Consider the following 19,298-nt stretch of genomic DNA (forward strand, 5'->3'; position numbering starts at 1 on the left):
TTGCCGTCTGCCAAATTCTGATGAAACAAATTACAGTAGCTACTACTGTAATTACCCCAGGCTTTCATACTTTGGGTATTTGTTCGACAAGAATGTTATGTCCGCCATCCCTGTGAATTCGGCTCAGCACCTATTGGACTCGAATGCTGCATTGGCGTTCGACGTGAACTGGGGCCCATTCGTGTGCTTTGCGCCGAAAAAAATGGTGACGGTTGTGTTGCTTGATAAGGTTCTGCAAAGGGTCTATTGTGTCATGCATATAGGAAGTGTCATGCTATATAACAATGCATCAACACATACTATTAAACTATATGCTCAGAGGTGTGTTTGTTTTTCCAATTAACAAGTTACAGCAGTGTGCTTTAATGCTATTATCATGTGTATAGTTTTAAGTATCCTCTCTGCAATGCCTACGAAGGCCCCTGGAAGGAATAAATTAATAAATAATATTTTCACATCACTGGAGTTGGTTTTCAGATGCACCACATGTTCAGGAAAGGTTGAACGAGTGCAGCCCCTTGCAAGAAGTCAGCCAGTCTGGTATGACCCCTTAATTAATATTGAAGGGTCAGAGAAGCGAGTGTCCTCGTAAGGTCCAGAGCGTGCAATGGACACAATTCTTGGTGTGTAGACTCTCAAGGCATGAAGGCAAGCGGAAATATGTTTATCTGGTTAGTGTATCAAATATGTTTATTTCCACTTGATTACATAATTATTGATTCTTAGTAAATGGTTCCATAACGAGTTCTTTCTGCGACAGTCTCGTGTCAGGCGTTCAGTCGTAGTACCTGTGGACCTTGTTGTCGGATGACGCTCCTGGCACGTCGGTGTTCAGTTTGGTCGAGTGGCAACTTTGACCGACTGATGCTGTCTTGTAATCATACGTCATGTGCACTGAAGCTGCAGGGCTGGCTTCTAATCCGAAAATTTTCCTGGTAGTTTTCGGCATCAATGTAGCAAGCTCGGGCATGTATTGCTTACGTGGCTGTGCCTTTTGCTGTACCGTTGACTTGAAAGCTGGCAACAATTTTTGTTTGCTATCCAAGTCTGGTGATGCTTGCAGTTCACTTTTGAGAGCAACCAACCATTCTATTCCTTCAAGTCACTCAGGGGCATTCTCCCTCAAAGTTGGAAATTGTGTGCTTCGTGGAGTGGACACAGAAAATTGGTGTCAGCAAATTTTTAGGTATTGTCCTTGGACGACAACCGACACCAAATCCACTGTCACTGCATCGCCGCTCACCTGCTTTGTCGTGCTTACCTCTTGTTGAGGTGATGGACATGAGGAGCTTTGGGGTAATCAGGGATTCAAAATCTTCGATTCAGCACATTTGGCATCAGGGACAAAGGTCGCCGAAGGTAATCCTTGATCTCCCGTGGTCGCTCCTCGAGACATAATTGAGGGTCGTTTGGCACGAACCCTCGCCGACCAATTCATTGGTACGGGCTGCTTTGGTAGACATGGTCGGCTTCATACAGTGGTAGCAAAGTGGTTTTCGGTCGCACATTCGGATCACCTACGTTTTCCTCGGTGTACTTTGTTGAGCACATTCCTACACACAATGTCGGGAATGCTTCGGCGTTAGAGTGTCTCATTGAATTGGCATTGAATACTAAGGGGCAGCCGGTGGCGGTCGTCGTGCCATTGTGGCGTAAGTTGCCCTTGGTTTGTCAGATGCCGCTTCGCTCGCAGAAGTCTCGGTTGAAATACCTGTCAAACTTGTTCCGAAACAATCTCGGCAATCAAAATAAAAGCCGGGCAACTGATGGCAGGAAGTAGCTTCCTGATCTCCTCCCAGACAACCTCATGGGTGATGTCGTGGATGCCTGGGAGGCTGGCGTCGAAGTAGTAGCTGGACAACTCGAGTGTCGAGATGCCGGGAAGTTGTTCATAGTGGCAGGCTCGGGCATGCAGTTCACATTCCATGTAGGAAGCCTCAGTGATATGAACACTTCGACTGTTGTCGGGGGGTTGCGGACAAGGCTGCCGAAGGTGTTGTCCCTCACGTGAGGCGCATGTGATTCTTAGGTTCTTGTCTTCTGTAGCATCAAGGTCGGCGTGGGCGTGGGCGCTCGATCAAGCGCAAAACATCCTCCACGAGTGCGGTGGCGCTCTCATAGGGGCAATGTCCTGGACAAAATCAAGAATGCGGCTCTCTTTCGTTGATGTTGGCTGACGGATGCGCGCTTCAGCTTGATCTTGCAAACTTCCCATGACGTTAAGGAGGATCCATGGTTCTCAGACCATCCATGGTTCTCAGACCAGCGCCGGCAGTTGCTTCCACGAGAAGTATAGGTTCTGCAGGAGCTGGTTGTCTGTCCACCCAATGTGGCGGGCGACACTGTCATATTGTTCAATCCAGTCCTTGACGTCTTCATACAGCTTGCGTGAAAAAGCGTCGGAGTGTGATTTGCGACGGGCATGCAAACAATGGTGGGAGGGGACACGGTTTGCTGCTACAGGTTTGTCATTGTTGGCTTAGTCAGCTTCGGATTTTCCGACAGGAGACCGAATTCCGGTGGTTTTTCCTGGTAGCAGCAACTGGCTCGGATTTCAGGTGCTTCGTGGTGTATTTCCGAGGTTGCTCCCTGTGGTACTCGGTCGTCTTGCGGTTGTTCTGCCAGGCTCGGGTCAGAACTTTGCCTACGGCTCGACAGGGGTATAAGACGCAGAATAGTCCGCCAGCCGTGTCCCATTATTGGGTAACTCGGCTGAAGAGCCGCCTGGTTCACACAGAGTGAAGGGCTACGGGTAAAGTGCCCAGCACCTCCACCTGAACATACGATTACAGCTGAGCATGACCTGCAGTGTCCCAGAATAGTGAATATTGATAGAAGATAGGACTGGAACAAGGATCCGTGACAGTATAACAAAACTAGCAGAAGAGAATCTATCCTGACCACTGAAGAAGCTGCATTGCTTTAGTGGCATTCTGTCTGAATAAATCCTCTCCTTCAGGGTTTGGCAACTGCCGTGGACGAACTGAACTGAAATGGATGTGGGACCACTTTTCTGGTAATGAGCCACTGCAGACTGTTGCCACAAAGCGGCGTGAGCTGGGTACGTAACACGCTCGGTGAAATGTCCGGACAGCTTGGAATTCGCGTAACGAGCGTGGATGAAACGTTTGTATTGACGAAACGTGCGACAGACCAGCAGGATCAACGCCAACTGCAACACCTGTGCTCCGTGAAAGTGCACGTCTACGCCGGAACAATTTCGGAAGCAGCACAGCATCACCTAAAGCATGGCACGGGAACTACCAGCTTGAAGGCAGCTCTTCGGTGCGCCGCACACCTGTGCTCCGTGAAAGTGCACTTCTACGCCGGAACAATTTGTAAGCAGCACAGTATCATTCAGCACGGCACGGGAATTACCAGCTTCAAGGCAGCCTTCCGGTGCGCCGCACAATCGAAGTGAGCCCTCGGTCATTTGATCGAAGCTGCACCACGATTGCACACCGCCAAGCACGACTCACGCAATTTTTGTCGCTAAACTGTGTATCCAAATATATTGCACACGCTTCACTGCAAACCTCGAAGATTCCGATGGTCAACGAGAGCACAGAAACGTCGCCTTAAATTTTATCCTAGCGGTATCCGAACCAATCCGAGGTCCGAGCAACGTAGGTCAGATTGTCTCTTCCGTGGCAATATCCCGGTCGGTCACCAGCGAAATGCACACCGTTTCTCCGTATTTTCACGTTATACCTACGTCAAACACCACGCTGAACTCTGAACTCGCTTTCGACCGGCCTCATATAACGGCTTCCGTGTCTGAAATCAACTCGCCGAGACGAACGACAACCAACAAAGCATCCGACAAGCTCCGGCCCAGCTGGGCCCAGCCGCTGCATGGGCGCTGCCATCTTTCCTGTGACGTCACGTATTTGGTTTGGTATTGTGACGTGTGGTCAATTTTGCGTACAATGGCAGCCTCCTTATGGGGGTCACTTTCGAGTGCAGACCGGAACCCCGGTTTATCGCTCTAAGCCCCTCTACCTCGTTGGGTTGGACATTTGAGAAAAGGTACATGGAAGTGACGTAATGCAAAGGAGGAGCGTATCCTAGCAACACTCACGTGGGGGCTCTGCCCACTTTGACGCCGCTACATCATCGCAAACTTGACACCCGTCATCCGTTTCAGCGACGTCCGGAGCCAACCACCGACGAGCGGAAGTAGCTACGCATTCCCTGAGGCGTCCCTACGCGCGGGATACGGGGTAGGATTTACTACGACGCGGGGAGCAATTCCTGCGTTTAGCGAAGGAACGGCAACCAGTCCTGTGCGTCGCTGGCCGTCGCATCTGTTCTAGTACAGGTAAAAGTATTGAAAAACAATCAAAACCTTTTGGGCGTTGTTAAAACAAACCGCTTTTTTGTACCCTTATGCAATACATTTAAGAATTAATTGGAGAGAAAGTTGTTCCAATATTATGCGGGATGTGCGCTACGCGCCTTCTTCAAACCCCACTTTGACGCCGCTACATCATCGCAAACTTGACACCCGTCATCCGTTTCAGCGACGTCCGGAGCCAACCACCGACGAGCGGAAGTAGCTACGCATTCCCTGAGGCGTCCCTACGCGCGGGATACGGGGTAGGATTTACTACGACGCGGGGAGCAATTCCTGCGTTTAGCGAAGGAACGGCAACCAGTCCTGTGCGTCGCTGGCCGTCGCATCTGTTCTAGTACAGGTAAAAGTATTGAAAAACAATCAAAACCTTTTGGGCGTTGTTAAAACAAACCGCTTTTTTGTACCCTTATGCAATACATTTAAGAATTAATTGGAGAGAAAGTTGTTCCAATATTATGCGGGATGTGCGCTACGCGCCTTCTTCAAACCAAAATGTCGAACCACGAGGAGCCGGGTGTGCCGGGGGCAGCGGAGGGGTCGGCGGAACCAGAGGGCGGAACCAACGGAGAGCGCGCGAGTGACGGCTGCTTTAGTCAGAAACAATTTTTTTTATTTTTCGAGAACTTGCTATTGCTGTGCTCAAATAAGAATGTTTGGCGCAACATCTGTGATAATTCTTTCAAAGTGGTCCTGTGTTTATATGGTGGTATGCTAGTCAGAGAGTATATATATTTTTTTTTCCTTTCGAAATTTAACTATTGTGCTCAAATAAAACCAGAGTGTTCAACAAGATATCTGTGATATATACTTAAGATTGCCCAATTGCTTACATGGTACCAGTCGATGCTCAGTTTTACTTCCAAGAATGAAATATTACATTCCATGTTATCACACTTTTATTCTTGAAGTCACAGATTTTTCTTTAAGAAATAAAGCAATTTTCAAAACAAACTACATATGCACTGTCTTGAGATAACACAATCACCTAACTTTGATGAAGTACCATAAAAGAGATAATAAAATGGAGCAGAAGGCAAGACGCTTTGAAGCATTTGTAAAATGAAACATGTCCATGACAACAATATCCCTGGTTCAATCAGCAACTAAGAAAGCAATCTCTGCAAAAGCAAGCATTTCTTTCTAGAGGTAGTCTAAATTACTTCTGAATTCTTTGCAGGGGCAATCCAGATGGCCTGTTGGTCTGGCAACTAAACCTCCGAACCTTTTCTGTCACTGTCGACTGCGTCTCGTGCCTTCTGCTCATAAAAATAAAAAAAAGGCTGTATCGATTTCACCGCGATGCACTCGACACGTGTCCGGAGGCAGACGCTGGCTGTGCGACGAACTTCACAAGGTGTAGGAGCTGAAGAGAGTATGTAGCTTGTGGACGACTATGACTGTGGAGCAGGAAGCGAAGTGTGCACTTTACGGCTTCCACGGGGAGGGCTTCACTGAGGGCAAGGATGTGACGGGGTCCTTGGTGGTCAGGACCTGAGTCGTGGTGGCGAGAGGTTCCCTGTCACTGGCGGCGTCCGTGCTGGGCACCACCACAGCGAGGGCGCTGAGGGGCTTCCCGACGGTGTCCCTGGTGGTCGGGACTACCGTCGTGGCGGCGGACCCCTTGCGTGTGGCGCTCCGCACGGGCACGTCTGCGGCGGGTTCCGAACCGGGCGACAAGGCGCTGCCTCAGAGCCTTCCCCCTGTCCGAGAGGCCGACCGGAAGGCCGACCGGAGGGCCGGCAGGAGCCAGCCTCTCGGGAGCCGACGCTGACCTCTCCGAGCTCGGCTCAGAACCGTCCGAGCTCGACTCAGACTCCAACTCTGACTCTTCAGGGTCGGAGTCTGACTCCGGTTGTGGCTCGCTCGATGCAAGGCAGATGTAGGTGAGCACTGCACATGCCGAAATAATGGTGGTGGCTGTTGAAGGGTGGTAATACAGAGCCCGGTGCCTTTGCAGACACCGGAATCTGTTTTTCAACAGCCCGATGCAGCGCTCCACAACAGACCTGATCGAAAAATGCGCCTTATTAAACCGGCCGCAAGCGGTGGAGGTCGCGTGGTTCCCGGGGACAGGGGTGATGAGCCAAGGCTCCAAGGGGTAGCCGCTGTCACCTGCACATGTAGAGGATGGAACATATTACATTCTTTACTTTTTAAAATAAAAGGCAAGAAAACAGCTGTGTGCAACTATGTCAATTATAATGTAACTTAAGTGTGTTAATATTTCTGCACTACAGTATCAGTTTACATTATGATTAGTTAGCACCAGCTTGCCTGCAAACTCCCTGTTATTTCATGTAACTATGTGTTTTCCTGGTGGGTTGTATGGAATGTGTGCACGATTCCTTAGGGGAGCTGTGTTGTATGCAAGTGCATTATTAGGCCCTTGCATCCGACAGATAAAAGCTCTGTTGCTTTTGGGAGTGTGGCCGTGATCTTAGGCACGGGCAGAGCAGAACACTTTGGCCTTGTCTTTGGGAAGCAAGGGGATAAGGCGCCAGTTCGACGAACCTCTTTCCTAATCCTCAGTGGAGTTGGAGATGGGGGAAAAAAAAGGGGGTGGTTAGATTGGAAAGGAGTCAGGTCCTGTTGGGACACGGAGGGTCTAATAGGAGGAGCTATATAGGCAGACCGAAGAAGAAGGTTCAAGGAAAAGAATCCAGTGTATGGGACAGAGACGACCCGACGACAGATTTGGCGAGCCCCAAGTGGCCAAGGAGGAATTGATCCCATTCCGTACAAACTGACGACCGCCAAAGCGACCACGCGAGCCCCCAGGGATCAGCGAAAGAGCTCCAACTTCATGCAAAAACCAACCAGCAAGAGGGTACAGGCAGACAGTAACAGTGAGTGGGCCGAACCGGACAGCGACTCGCACTGCGGTCGCATTCCTTGCATAGTCTATCACTGTCGTGAGATTGGTGTAATGTGGCTTTCGTAGCCTGCAGAGTGTGAGAGTTATGTGGACATAAACAGAGATTAATGGCCAAACTTTGGGTGTTGTCTCACTTCAAGAAGTTCCAGCAACTGCGTCTGTGTGCCTCACAACAAGCACAGCACGTGTGGTACTGTGGCTTTCAAGCAGTGGGAGCCACCGTATGCGTAAGGAATGAATTAATATGCTCACCAAGCAGGAACCGACCGTCGCGTGGCACCTGCCCTTGCTCGAGTTGGTTTCGGAGCCAAGAAAATTGCCACACGAAGGAGTCGTGCACCGACCCGGGATACCGTGGGTCGATGCACATTATCCGGCAGTCGGCGTCACACACCTGAAAGTGAGAGAGATATTGACATGTAATTACCTGAATCCACAAGTAGTAGATTGTACTTATGGTTCACAAAGCAGTCGCAATTTCAGAAGCTTTTAAGTTATTTTGTCTGACACATGCATGTCAACACACCTTCCTGGATGCAAGGTACAACTAACTACCTTGAAACAAAAATAATGTGTTTTTTTTTTTACGGAAGCTTGCAAGTTTTAACAGAGAAATATTATTTTTGGGAGAAGAGTCTTACGGCTCACATGCTACGTAGAGCACACGCTCGCGCAGTCGTGAGACCCCACAGCCCGCAGTCATAAAACGGCATACTTAAACGGTATCGGCAAAACGTTTTTTTTTTTTCTACAGATTTGGGGCGCGTTTTGACAACGTAACATGAGTGTACTTACCACCATCGCGTTGAGGGCGTAGAAGTACTTGCGGCACCAGTACGCCGCCTTCGTGACGGTGGGGTCGTTCTTGGACGGGCCGACGATGGAGACCATGGTCCCGTCCACGCAACCGATGACGCCGGGTATCCTGCCGAGCAGCCTGAAGCCCTTCTCCGCGTCGAACCTCTCGCTCGGCGTCTCGGGGAAGTGGATCCAGCCACGCTGGACCCCGAGACGACGCACGATAGCGACGGACACGGCGCGGACCGCAACGCTGACTGTCTTTTGGTCCCGCGCTACGTGTTCGTCGCTCGCCACCATGCCTTGGAAGCTCCCCGTGCCGTAGAAGTGCAGTGCACACAACACGTGAAGCTCCACAGTCATGACCGTCCTTGAGGTACGCACTCTCCTCACCTCCGGTTCCTCGCGAAGTTCGTCGTACAACCACCGCACCACGATCTTGGGCAGGCGGTATTGCTTCCAAAAGATCTCCTCCGCGAGCTCGAATGCATCGCGGTGTTCCCGATACAGCCTTTCTGGCGAAAAAAAAAAGCTCTATTAAAGAAAAAGACGAATTGACGAGACGGCGACGCCTCGCCGCCGAACACATGCTGCCAATGACACCTAGTTCCGAGCAAGTACCTTTTGAAACGTACTCGGTACAAAACGAAACGTCATTTTGTTGTCGCGTCCGGTAGCCGACTCCGCCCAGTTTTGCCGACTCCGCCCACATTTCTCTAGGGAAATTACGTCACTTTTGTTTCCAACCAATCAGACGTGATGACGTCACTTCCGTGTACTAAAAAAAGGTACATGTACAATGTCGAACCTAGCTATCCTGGCGTTCAATGTCTCCGGTTTAACACTTGGCGATATGCAAGATTTGGCTTCTATTTGTGCCGGTGTTATGAAGCTTAAAAGTTGTGGTGTGTTGTGGCTCGTAACGACAGCCTTGCTGAGATTATGAAGACGGTTATAGACCTTCATTCAGCGTTGACATGTGTCAAGATTCAAAACCTCACCTTGTCACAAAGTGACCAACGCTTCCACAAACACGGAGGCAGGAGCCAACGGTCTGAGAAAGAATTGTGCCGCCGCCACGACCGCCAGTGATCGCCCCAACGGCAAGAATACAAACGACAAGCTCATTGAGGTTTGTGTAGCGCTGACTGCTGATACATTGGACGACAAAGGTGAATGATGTAAAACGCAATGTAATTTTGCCAGCGTTTTGCAAAGCTAACGCGTTTCGTTGAAAATTTAATTTGTGGAATTTGTTAGCGCCTTGAGAGTTTGACGGGGACTGCATTCTGAAGGCAGCCTTCTCACTGGTGTTTTCTGACGTGTGTGCTTTGCCTGCATGCATATAAAGACAGAAACACTGCCTATATGCTGCATAAAATAAACGAAATTTCGCTTATTCTGATAATGTTGACTATATATTGAGTGCTATTGATAGTAGTGGCGTAGCCAGGAACTTTTCAGGGAATGAGGGGGGAAGGAGGTTGAGGTGACTGGGATGTTCATGACATGGGGTGCGGGGGGGGGGGGGGAGGGTGTCGAAATTTATGGGCATATTCCAGGGCCCGTCGGATTGGGGAGGGGGGGGGCAAAGCCGATAAGCCCCCCCCCCCCCCCCCCCCCCCCCCGTGGCTTCGCCACTGGATGATACCATAAGGGGAACATCCTTCATTCACCGGCTGCCATAAACGTGTGCATAGCCACTGAGCTCGTACCAAAGTGGCAAGATAGTTGCTGACATTCTTCACGTTACGTGACAGTTCTTTCTTTAGTGCATATGCTCGCTTTTTCTTCACATATCTACTCTGCTTCCTGCTGTCGTTTATTCTTTATGGTGACAAGTCAACAGTGCATATTTGCTCTGCATCACGGGCAAATTTCAAAAATCCAGTTCACACTACTCTTTAATTTCAATGAGTTACTGTAACTTTTGAAACGACAATCTATTTAATTAGTATCATTACCTTTACATTAAACACACGTGTGTTTAATGTAGGACAATTGTATCTTTCTTGCTTGCCTTGGTCACGGAGATGACAAGCATCCACAAGATAGCACTGGCTAAATTTCTCGTCTACAGTGGGTAACGATGTTACCATACTCTATCAGACTAAACTCCTGCTGTCTAAACAACTAACGATTCATTTTAGAACATACCTGTTCGTAGATTATTGCAGGGCATCGAACAATGTTTCTTATGACTGTCCGATGACTGACATGCAATTCCAGAAGCTTGGCATGAAAAGGTAAAATATCTAATTGATACAATAAAATGCCATCAGCAACCCATCCAGATTTGATTGCGTCCCTATTGAAAAAGGCCAATATGAAATCGGCTTATTGGAAATATTGTATTCCAATAAAGTTGATGGAAACCAATAAACACTTATTGTTATCCCATTAACCCAATACGCACGACGGGAATTCATATCGGAGCACAATATCCCGATATAGTATGCGGTTATTGGTATACAACAGGATATTGGAGCACGATAGCCCGATATAACTTGCGGTTATTGGTATACAACACGATATCGAAGCACAATATCCCGAAAGAACTTACGGTTATTGGAATAGAATACGACACCGCGTGCATATTGGTGACCGACATGGACATACTGTGCGGCCACACGATATATAAATATCGGTCGTCGATCACGGGCCCAAAGGAGAATACAATATCGCGTGGATAAATCTCAGAACAAATTCCAAGTTACCAACATGAATTACGTCGGCATATACCGCGGACTAAGAGGATACGTAACACAGTATTGATCGCCCGTGAAGCAACATGTGGATATCGGTACGCCCACATATACGACATCGCGTGAATGATATCGTAGAACAGCAGGAGTTACCATACGGCAATACGAGAGAGAACGATATTGGAGGTGGATACACACAGAACACAAACGTTCCGCGTTGCGAACACATTCACATTGATCGAAAGCGCAAGTGTACGTACGGCACACAGTACACACAGCCTCGAGCGCTTGAAATGCTAGACAACCACAAAACCATTCAGAATAACTAGCTGGGACACCCGCGACCTACCTTTCAATGAGAAAGCCCAATAACGACGTGCTCATTGGAGTGATCGTTTTAAACAAATGTTTATTGCAGTTTTAATGCAACAAAAGTTAGGTTACCGATGTTGGAACCCAAATCGAACGCGATACGTGACAATGTCAGTTCGCGCGATAAAATAATGAGGATTAATGGGCTTGACAGGTCACGTGCTTCTTACCCGCACATTTATCGATATTGACCCACCTTTCTGGGTAATCCTACGTCGTACACAAAATCCACAACCACACACGAGCACATTTCACCCACCACTCTTCGTCGCCTGTTTCGCAAGATTCACACACTGTAAAAAGACGACGGGAAAAAGACGTGCATTTGCGCCATGAAACGATACGTTACAGACTCGTTTTATGAAAAAAGTTTCCATCGTCAACCCGCGCGCGCGAAAGCTCGAGCGCTCGGGCTTCGGAGGCAGTTCGAACTCCGAGAGGAGGCGAGCGGAGCGAGCCGCGAGTAGTCCATCGAGCCAGACGAGTGGCTGAGCGAGCCGCCAAGTGGCCGAATCCGCCGATCCAGCCAAGCCTAGCCGAGCCGCCGAGATTGCGCGATTGCGCCATTGCGCAGCAACCGCGACCGCGCCAACCTGGCGAGACGGCGGCGATGGCGGGACCGACGGATGACAACTCGTCAAGTTCGTCGCGCACTTTGCTTGTGGGTTCCGAGTGAAACCAACGCACTTTCAATCGCTTCGAAAGGTACCTATAGACGACTTTATTACTTGCGGCATTGAGTGCTTTGGTATACACAGATCAAAGTGAACACTGAAGGACAGAAGGGAGACATAATGTTTTGAAATCGCAGCTTATTTAACGCATGCGTCCCCTGCTGAAAGCGTCTGGCTGTGCTCTGTTGCAGACGTCATTTCGACTGCGTGTACTCTGATGTAACGTCAGTCAGTGTTTACACTCGGCTAGCTTCGCTATCTTGTTATCTCATGTACGAAATAGACGTAGAAACCAGCGCCACGTCTCTTTCGGATATTCAACCTCCAGCCCCCTGGCTCCCAGCGTGCTTACCGGCGCAAACCGTTCGACGTGTTGGATTCGTGAGCTCGTTCGAAGAGGCGTTGTTTAACGCTCACGAGTCGCCGAAGTGTTACCGGAGCTTCTCTTTACGAAAGTCGCGATCGACGCTGGGCTCTAAGCTCGTACTTTTTTCTTCCCTGGTAGACTAAGAGTGCCGACCATGCATCTGTGGTGCCGACTGGCGCCGTACGAAGTTGAGAAAAGCTAGCGAGTCTGTCAGATTTTCGTGACGCCGCCCAACTGCTCTGCTACCGGCTGCGCTCAACAAATAATGTAAAAAAAACAAAAAAAAAAGCGTTTTTTAATTTTTTTTTTTTTTGCCATGTTTCATTTCAGTCGCCGCAAAGTAAATCGCGGCCGTACGTCGGTTGACTCCCGATTACTCTCTCTACATCGTAGATTGTCTCACCACAATGGTGCCTCGTTGGTGTGATCTTATTCTGATATCGTTACATCTTGCTTTTTCATCTTGGCACACTTCTAGACGACCTTCTACACGTTGCACTCCTTGTCGACATGTCACTGGTGTTAGAGACAAATCTGAAGTCGCTGTTTGCTCACTCCTTGGTGCACATTATTCATGTTCAACATCAGGTATCTGAAGGAGGCGCCATGAAACCCTGGAGTTTGTTTAGAGGTACCTCAACATACTGTATTCAAGTGTCGTTTTTTTTGTGTTATAGTTTCCTACAAAACCAAATTGCACTTTGTTCGTAATATACCCTATAACTGTTCACTATAATTAAAGTTGCTATGAAACATTGGCCACGAGAGGTGACTCGGCCAACGCAGCCTGAAAATTCCTCGCATAATTTTCTTCATGGGTCATTTTGGACATTGACAAATTTTCTTGTGAATAATGAGTGTTATGCACATGTGTTCTACTTTTCGTACAGGTACTTCAGTTAGATAAACCCCAGCAAAGGCAGCAAGACAGTCTCATGGGGTCACACCAAGGATAACTGCATTCCTGCTCGAGTCCCGAGTCTTGTCACCAAACTTCGCTGAACATAATGGTACATTCCGTTTCCTTAACTTTTTCTTCTGAAATGTTTTTTTTTATTGTTGCTTTTTTCTATTGAAAAAAGGGTAGTGCAACGTTTAAACACCCAATGTTTTTTTTTTCTTTTTGTAAAATGTGTAGTACATCGTTTAAACATCCAAGCGTTCATAAATGGTCTCTGTACCAGACAATAGGGTGTCTTATACTCTGTTTCATACTTAGCGTGCAACGCTGTCAAAGGTACTAAAGTGGTGCGCATAAAAAAATAGAAAAATTGTTACTCCGCGCGTTTCGTGGACGAGTGGTAGAAGGCGCTGCTCTGGCGATATTGACGTCTCGGTGGCCGTGGTTCGAACCCATTTTAAGCGCAAAGTTTTTTGGTTTTTTTTTTCTTTTTTAGACATACTTTTTGTGCAAGATTGTGCGCATTGACGAAGTGCATATTTCAGTTCCTCCTCCTGATTTTTATTTATAAGTCGCCGAGAGGCCAGATTTCTACCATCTGGACTGCCGCTTTGCAAGTGTTATTTGCCTCCAGCACCGAGTTATATTTTTCTTTCGTGCAGCGTGGAATGAGGAATCGCCCTGATAGCGGCCTTGTCCCAAAATTTATAATAAGACGTTAATCGACAATAGTTGTGGCTTGTACAGTTTATTTTGAAATAGCTGTCAAGGGTAGGAATCTCCCTCTCGGAGCACTTGCGATGCACCTTCAGGCGAATGGCGTTCTGTGTGAACTCGTCATGCTTGACGGTCCCCGTGCTCGAAACTTTCACGTTGCGAGGTCTTTGCTTCGGGGACGCCACCTTGCCAGATAGGCACTGCGCCTTGCACTTCGCGACAGGGACAGGGCACAGGGCACACTCCAGTGTCCTTACTGGCCGTCTCCACGACTTCACGACCGAATTCTCCGGGGAATGTGTACTTATACTCCCGTACACATTGGCGATCATCTGCTTGCACTCTTTCAAGATTTTCGCACAACGAATCTTCGAAAACATCCGAGCAGGAGAGGTACTTGAGCTTGCTGCGTAAGACGCCATCTTCTCAAAACCAGCCAGTGCCACACAACCCGAAAATTTACAGCGGCTGCCACACGGATGAACACGAAAACAATTTAAGGTGGTTTACATTATCTTTTTCTTTTTCTTAAAAAAAAACATTTGCGCTCCGTTGAAATCATAACGCCACTATCAGTTACTAGCCCCGAGGAGGCACATTTTCCGACTTTTTAAAATTTTTTTTGCCTGCAGGGGACGCACTATCTTATGGGGCGAACATAGGCACGGTCAGCAATGCAAACCGGTGCGCTAGCTTTGACTGCGTTGCGCTCTATGTATGAAACAGAGTATAGGATCGCTTCACACGGGGCAACCTTTCCAGCAATTTTGGGGCTGCTGGCGGGTTGTTCCCTAGTTTTCCCTAGATCGACACGAATTGCTCAGATCAGGTCCGGCTCGAAGCAGACGTGCAAATCCGACTACTCGGAGATTTTTGAAGCGGCAGCAGCCAATCAGGAATGCAATATTTTCGCGTGACACCCCTGTGGTCGTGATGATGAGAACTGAGGACTTAGTTCTGGTTTGAAATGGATCATTTTTGAAAGTAAACTGTTTCAAAAAGATGAGTTAGTATTCTCAGCGCAATTTAAAGATATATAAACATGTTTTTAGGATATAACTGTGTGTCTAAATACTGTAAGAAAAATAAAATTTCATGATGATGATGGCAAGTCGTACCAATTCGGTTGCTGCATGTGAACGCGGGCGGCCCGTGTTGCTGGTGTTGCGACATGAAGTTGCTGGGCGAAATTGTTCCGTCGGAAGCGGGCTTTAGGGAACTGAATTCAAGGGCCGTGGAGCTCTGGGTGCAAGCCCACGTGGAAACATTTTTTTTTCTTTTTTGCCTTTTTTAGTATTTAAATAGATATATATATATATATACATATATACTTTTTTTAAAGTTTTACCATATAGATGCATAATTTACACACTAATTCATTTTCAGAAGTGCTTTTATTCACACTCTGTGGCTTTCTAGTGATTGCAATAGCTTCTCGGTGAGCTAATTTCAGCTCTGCAAAGGGAGAGGGATCTTCCCAGGCTTTGCAGGCTGTAAAGCTGTGGCTTGCACAGCTCTAGTGTGTCACACCTCGCTCACTGGCTCCATCGCGAAGCATAAGTGCTGCATGAGTCGCGCCACACCATAAGCCCATATACGGTCGGGTGACAAACCTGGGACCATTTGTCACTGCACTCAGCTATGGTATGGTGGCATGGTCCGGGCATGAAGCAGGGGTACAGCTTGGAAATGCTGATCTTCATGACATTTTAAACACATTTTTCATTACTTTTGTGTCGAGTTGTCAGCATTCTAAAGGTGAGAAAGCAAGCAGCAGCAACAGCAAGAAAAGAAAAATTTTAGACCGCTTTTACCAAGAATCAATTACGAGCACTAGAAAGGCATGGAGTGTAATTAAAACGCTTCTAAAGGTGAATTAGCGTATAAATTAAGTACTTGTGCCCCAAAAATGCAAAAAAACAATGTAAATATAGTTATAAGGATAAAAATATACACCAGGAGGACTTAAACCAAAACTACAGACTGTAAGTTTGAAATTTGACACCTTAAACCACTTGGCCACCACCCAATTTTATTTCCAGGTCGTTCATCGAGGTATATGAATTTTGTTTGCAGCTGTCGGCTGCAAGAGAGATTGCCTTATTTTCATTTACTTTACTATTCCCACCAAATATGACAAGTGATAAAGAATAGAACCTCATTTGGTTGGCCGAGGCACTGTGCTTGCATCAAGGCAAACTAGCCTGTCTTGCTGGGTTCATATTTTATTTCATCACCTGTTTAGGACTCTGTTGTCGCTCATCAAAAGAAGAAAAAAAAACTGACTAATTCTGACTTATTCTGGTGTGCAGGTACCCTTGGCAGTAAACTCTGCTAAATGGGGCAAAATATAGATGGGTGATTTCAGATAAGATCGACCAAAGGATGGCTAGTCGACATTCTCAAATCAACTGATGTTTTTATATGTTATTGTCTAGTGTCTGGTATGAACGAATCCAAACTTAGTTTTGACTAGAAAAAATACTTGGGGACAGGAAAAATCGTAAGGCATGAGGTGGTGGACAGTTGCATTAACGCGCACTGATGGAGGGGGCCCGTTTGAGAGTGAATAACTAAAGCGATAACATTAAGAGAACTCTAATACGTTTTAGGCGCAAACTATGGGTATAGCTTGCTTGTAATATAAAGTAATCATATTTATTTAAAATTTATTAATTTTTCTAAAAATTGACAAACATGCCTGCTCGAACGACAAATGGCAAACTTTGGAGGTCTGTATCTCATGAAATAAATTAATAATTATGATATAATTTGCAGATATTATTCTACTATTATATATCGATATATTTAAAAAATAACTAAGGTATCTGTGTGATACAATAGTTAGGATATATTTAGTCAAACATGGAAAACAAATCAAACAAAGAAAAATTCCGATGCGAATAAAAAAAAAAACACCACCCTCGATTTTTTTTAAATTTAGGTAACCTGTTATGCTCTATTTCGGCATTCATTTCCATCAAAAACATGTTGCATCATTTTATTGAGAAAGAAGATATAACTCCCCAAAGTAGGGTCCTTTTTCAAAGCCTTCACTTAGCAGTGTTTTATGCAAGAACTGACTCTGAGTTCCAGTTTCATGAAACCAACACACATCTTATATATATTTTTATTCAGATGAGGCCAATGATAACTAAAGAAATCGTTCACACACTTAGATTAAGGAGAAGCTACTGTGTAAAAAGAGGTATCATATTACGGACTAGTGATCCGAGAAAAGATCATGCAGCCATCGGCCACTAGGAACTTTGTTTACTTTATTCTCCTGCGACACTATATGCTATTCCCTCTTCCGCTCTACCTTCATCTCTCTCTCTCTCTCATATGTATCCCTGATATATATCCAGAACAAAAACATATTCAAGCATTCCCTTTCTGCGTGGTAGTGTTCTGTGGCTAGCAAAAATCATTTCCTCGCTAAGCTCACGATTATGGCAAAATAGTTGCCGGAAACCGCAGACGTCACTCGTCGCTAGTTCTGGCAAAACGGCCGATACAATCTTTTTTTCGCATTTCCCCACTCGCTGTCAAGGACAAGGGGGTTCGCTTCAACCAGCAAAACATGGCCGCCGACGCCTGTTTACTGAGCAGTCATGCCTGTCGCCATCTCACTCGCTGGCGTCACGGGCGATATTATCAGGCACAAAGGGGCACACCAACCGGCAGCATTATCCACAAATACTCGAGCCTCGCGTAAATACATAGAGTGTAAACGCTGTCGCCATGTTATCGTAGTAAGACCGCCCCCCCCCTCCCCCAACGGGGGACTGCAGTACGCGACGGCGTACTAACACAACGGCGACGATATCGACATCGCGGGCTCCGAATTTTCCCATAGATCTACTCCACGGGCATTTCTCGAAACGCTTGATATTGTGTACGCCCGCCTGGAAGGATTTCAGGCGCGTAGTTAAGATAAGGCGGTTCTCCGCGGCAAAAGAAAGCAATTTCACAAAAGCTTAAAAGCGGCGGCGACGCGTGTGCGGTGAACGCTTGTAGTTTTGGTGTAGACAGGGTGTGTGTGTTCTCGTTGTTGACACCAGCCGGCGATAAGGCACTGCAGGCGGTAGCTCAGTACAGCAAGGGCTAATCCGAGTGACCATCAACGTAACCCCACCGCCAACCCCTCGCGAACCGGTCGCCGACATGGCTCAGGCTGTGTCGTGAACCACGTGGTAGAAGCTCGGGTGCTTTCATATCAGCGCGTGGAGGGACGACAGTGCGATTCCGGAAAGTCTTTTTCGAAGGCCGCTGACCACAATTTTTTGTCTGGCGACTTTCCCTCTTTCTTCCTTTGACGTGGATCAAGCTTTGCCGACAGCCCTAGTTGCGACCTCTCTTTTCAAATGTACGTTTGCAGTGAGTGAGCTCCTCAGCCTCGGACTTGTCACTTGTGCACCCAGTAGTTCTTTCACTTGGCAATTATATTTATATATTTATTTATTTATGAATACTGTTCACCCCAAGTATGGGGCTTTAACAGGTGTGGGGTATAGAAGAGCACTGAAACATACAACATCAGGACTATAATACAGTACACATTCAGCGACATTCACTTAAAATAAAGGGGCTGAAATAGCACAAACATTCAATATATTATATAGCACTCAACAAAATGAACTCTCAGCACTCGAAATCTTTAACGAAGTTTCCAAAAAATATTTAACTACTATTTATCATTCCAAACCAGTCATATTCAAAAGGGCGCTCTTAAAATCATCTAAACAGTCCAATGACAATATATTTTGTGGGAGATCATTCCAGTTTTTCACAGTTCTAGGGAAAAAAGAAAACCTATAAGCGTCAATATTACATTTGGGCACTTCAAACTGATTAGTGCTAACGTATCTGAGTTCTCTCGATGCGCGATGTGTTAATCTAGAATCCGGGTTAATGTTATACAGGTGATGAGAAAACATAAAGAAAAACTTTAGTCGAGCAATTTTTCGACGGACAGAAAGTAAGGGGAGGTTGAGGCTGTTCAGCACATCTGTGACAGAATCAAGTCGCTTGTATTTGGATAGAATAAATCGCGCCGCCTTCCTCTGAACTTTTTCGAGTTCACCAATTTGATTTTTTCTATAGGGGTCCCATACCGATGCAGCGTACTCCAAGGTAGGCCTAATATACGTTGTGTAGGCCATTAACTTCACTTTAGGCGGAGCACTGGCCAGATTCCGTCTTAAAAACCAAAGCTTTTTCATTGCTTTGTGACATATTTCATTTATGTCCTTACTCCAACTTAAGTCTTTAGAAAGTGTCACACCCAAGTATTTAAAACTGTCAACTTCAACCAAAGGACTCCCATAAAGCTCGTAAGTATAAGAAAGAACATTCTTAGTTTTGTTAGTTATTCGTGCGAAGACAGTTTTTTGTGTATTAATTTTCATCTTCCATTTCGAGCACCAGTCCTGAATAGACCCAACAGATGCACTTAATCTGCGCTGGTCGTCTTGCTCTTCGATTTTTGAATATACCAGACAATCATCCGCAAATAGTCGCACAGTAACC

At 46.7% G+C, this 19,298-nt stretch overlaps 1 pseudogene; it reads right to left on the minus strand.

Annotated features, from left to right (window-relative positions):
• Positions 1-18,463: 18,463 nt before the first annotated feature.
• LOC115326224 lies at positions 18,464-19,011 on the minus strand (annotated as a pseudogene).
• Between the last annotated feature and the right edge of the window lie 287 nt (positions 19,012-19,298).

This window comes from Ixodes scapularis, unplaced genomic scaffold, assembly GCF_016920785.2.
Source record: "Ixodes scapularis isolate PalLabHiFi unplaced genomic scaffold, ASM1692078v2 PGA_scaffold13__105_contigs__length_92229423, whole genome shotgun sequence".
In the NCBI taxonomy this organism is placed as follows: Eukaryota; Metazoa; Arthropoda; class Arachnida; order Ixodida; family Ixodidae; genus Ixodes; species Ixodes scapularis.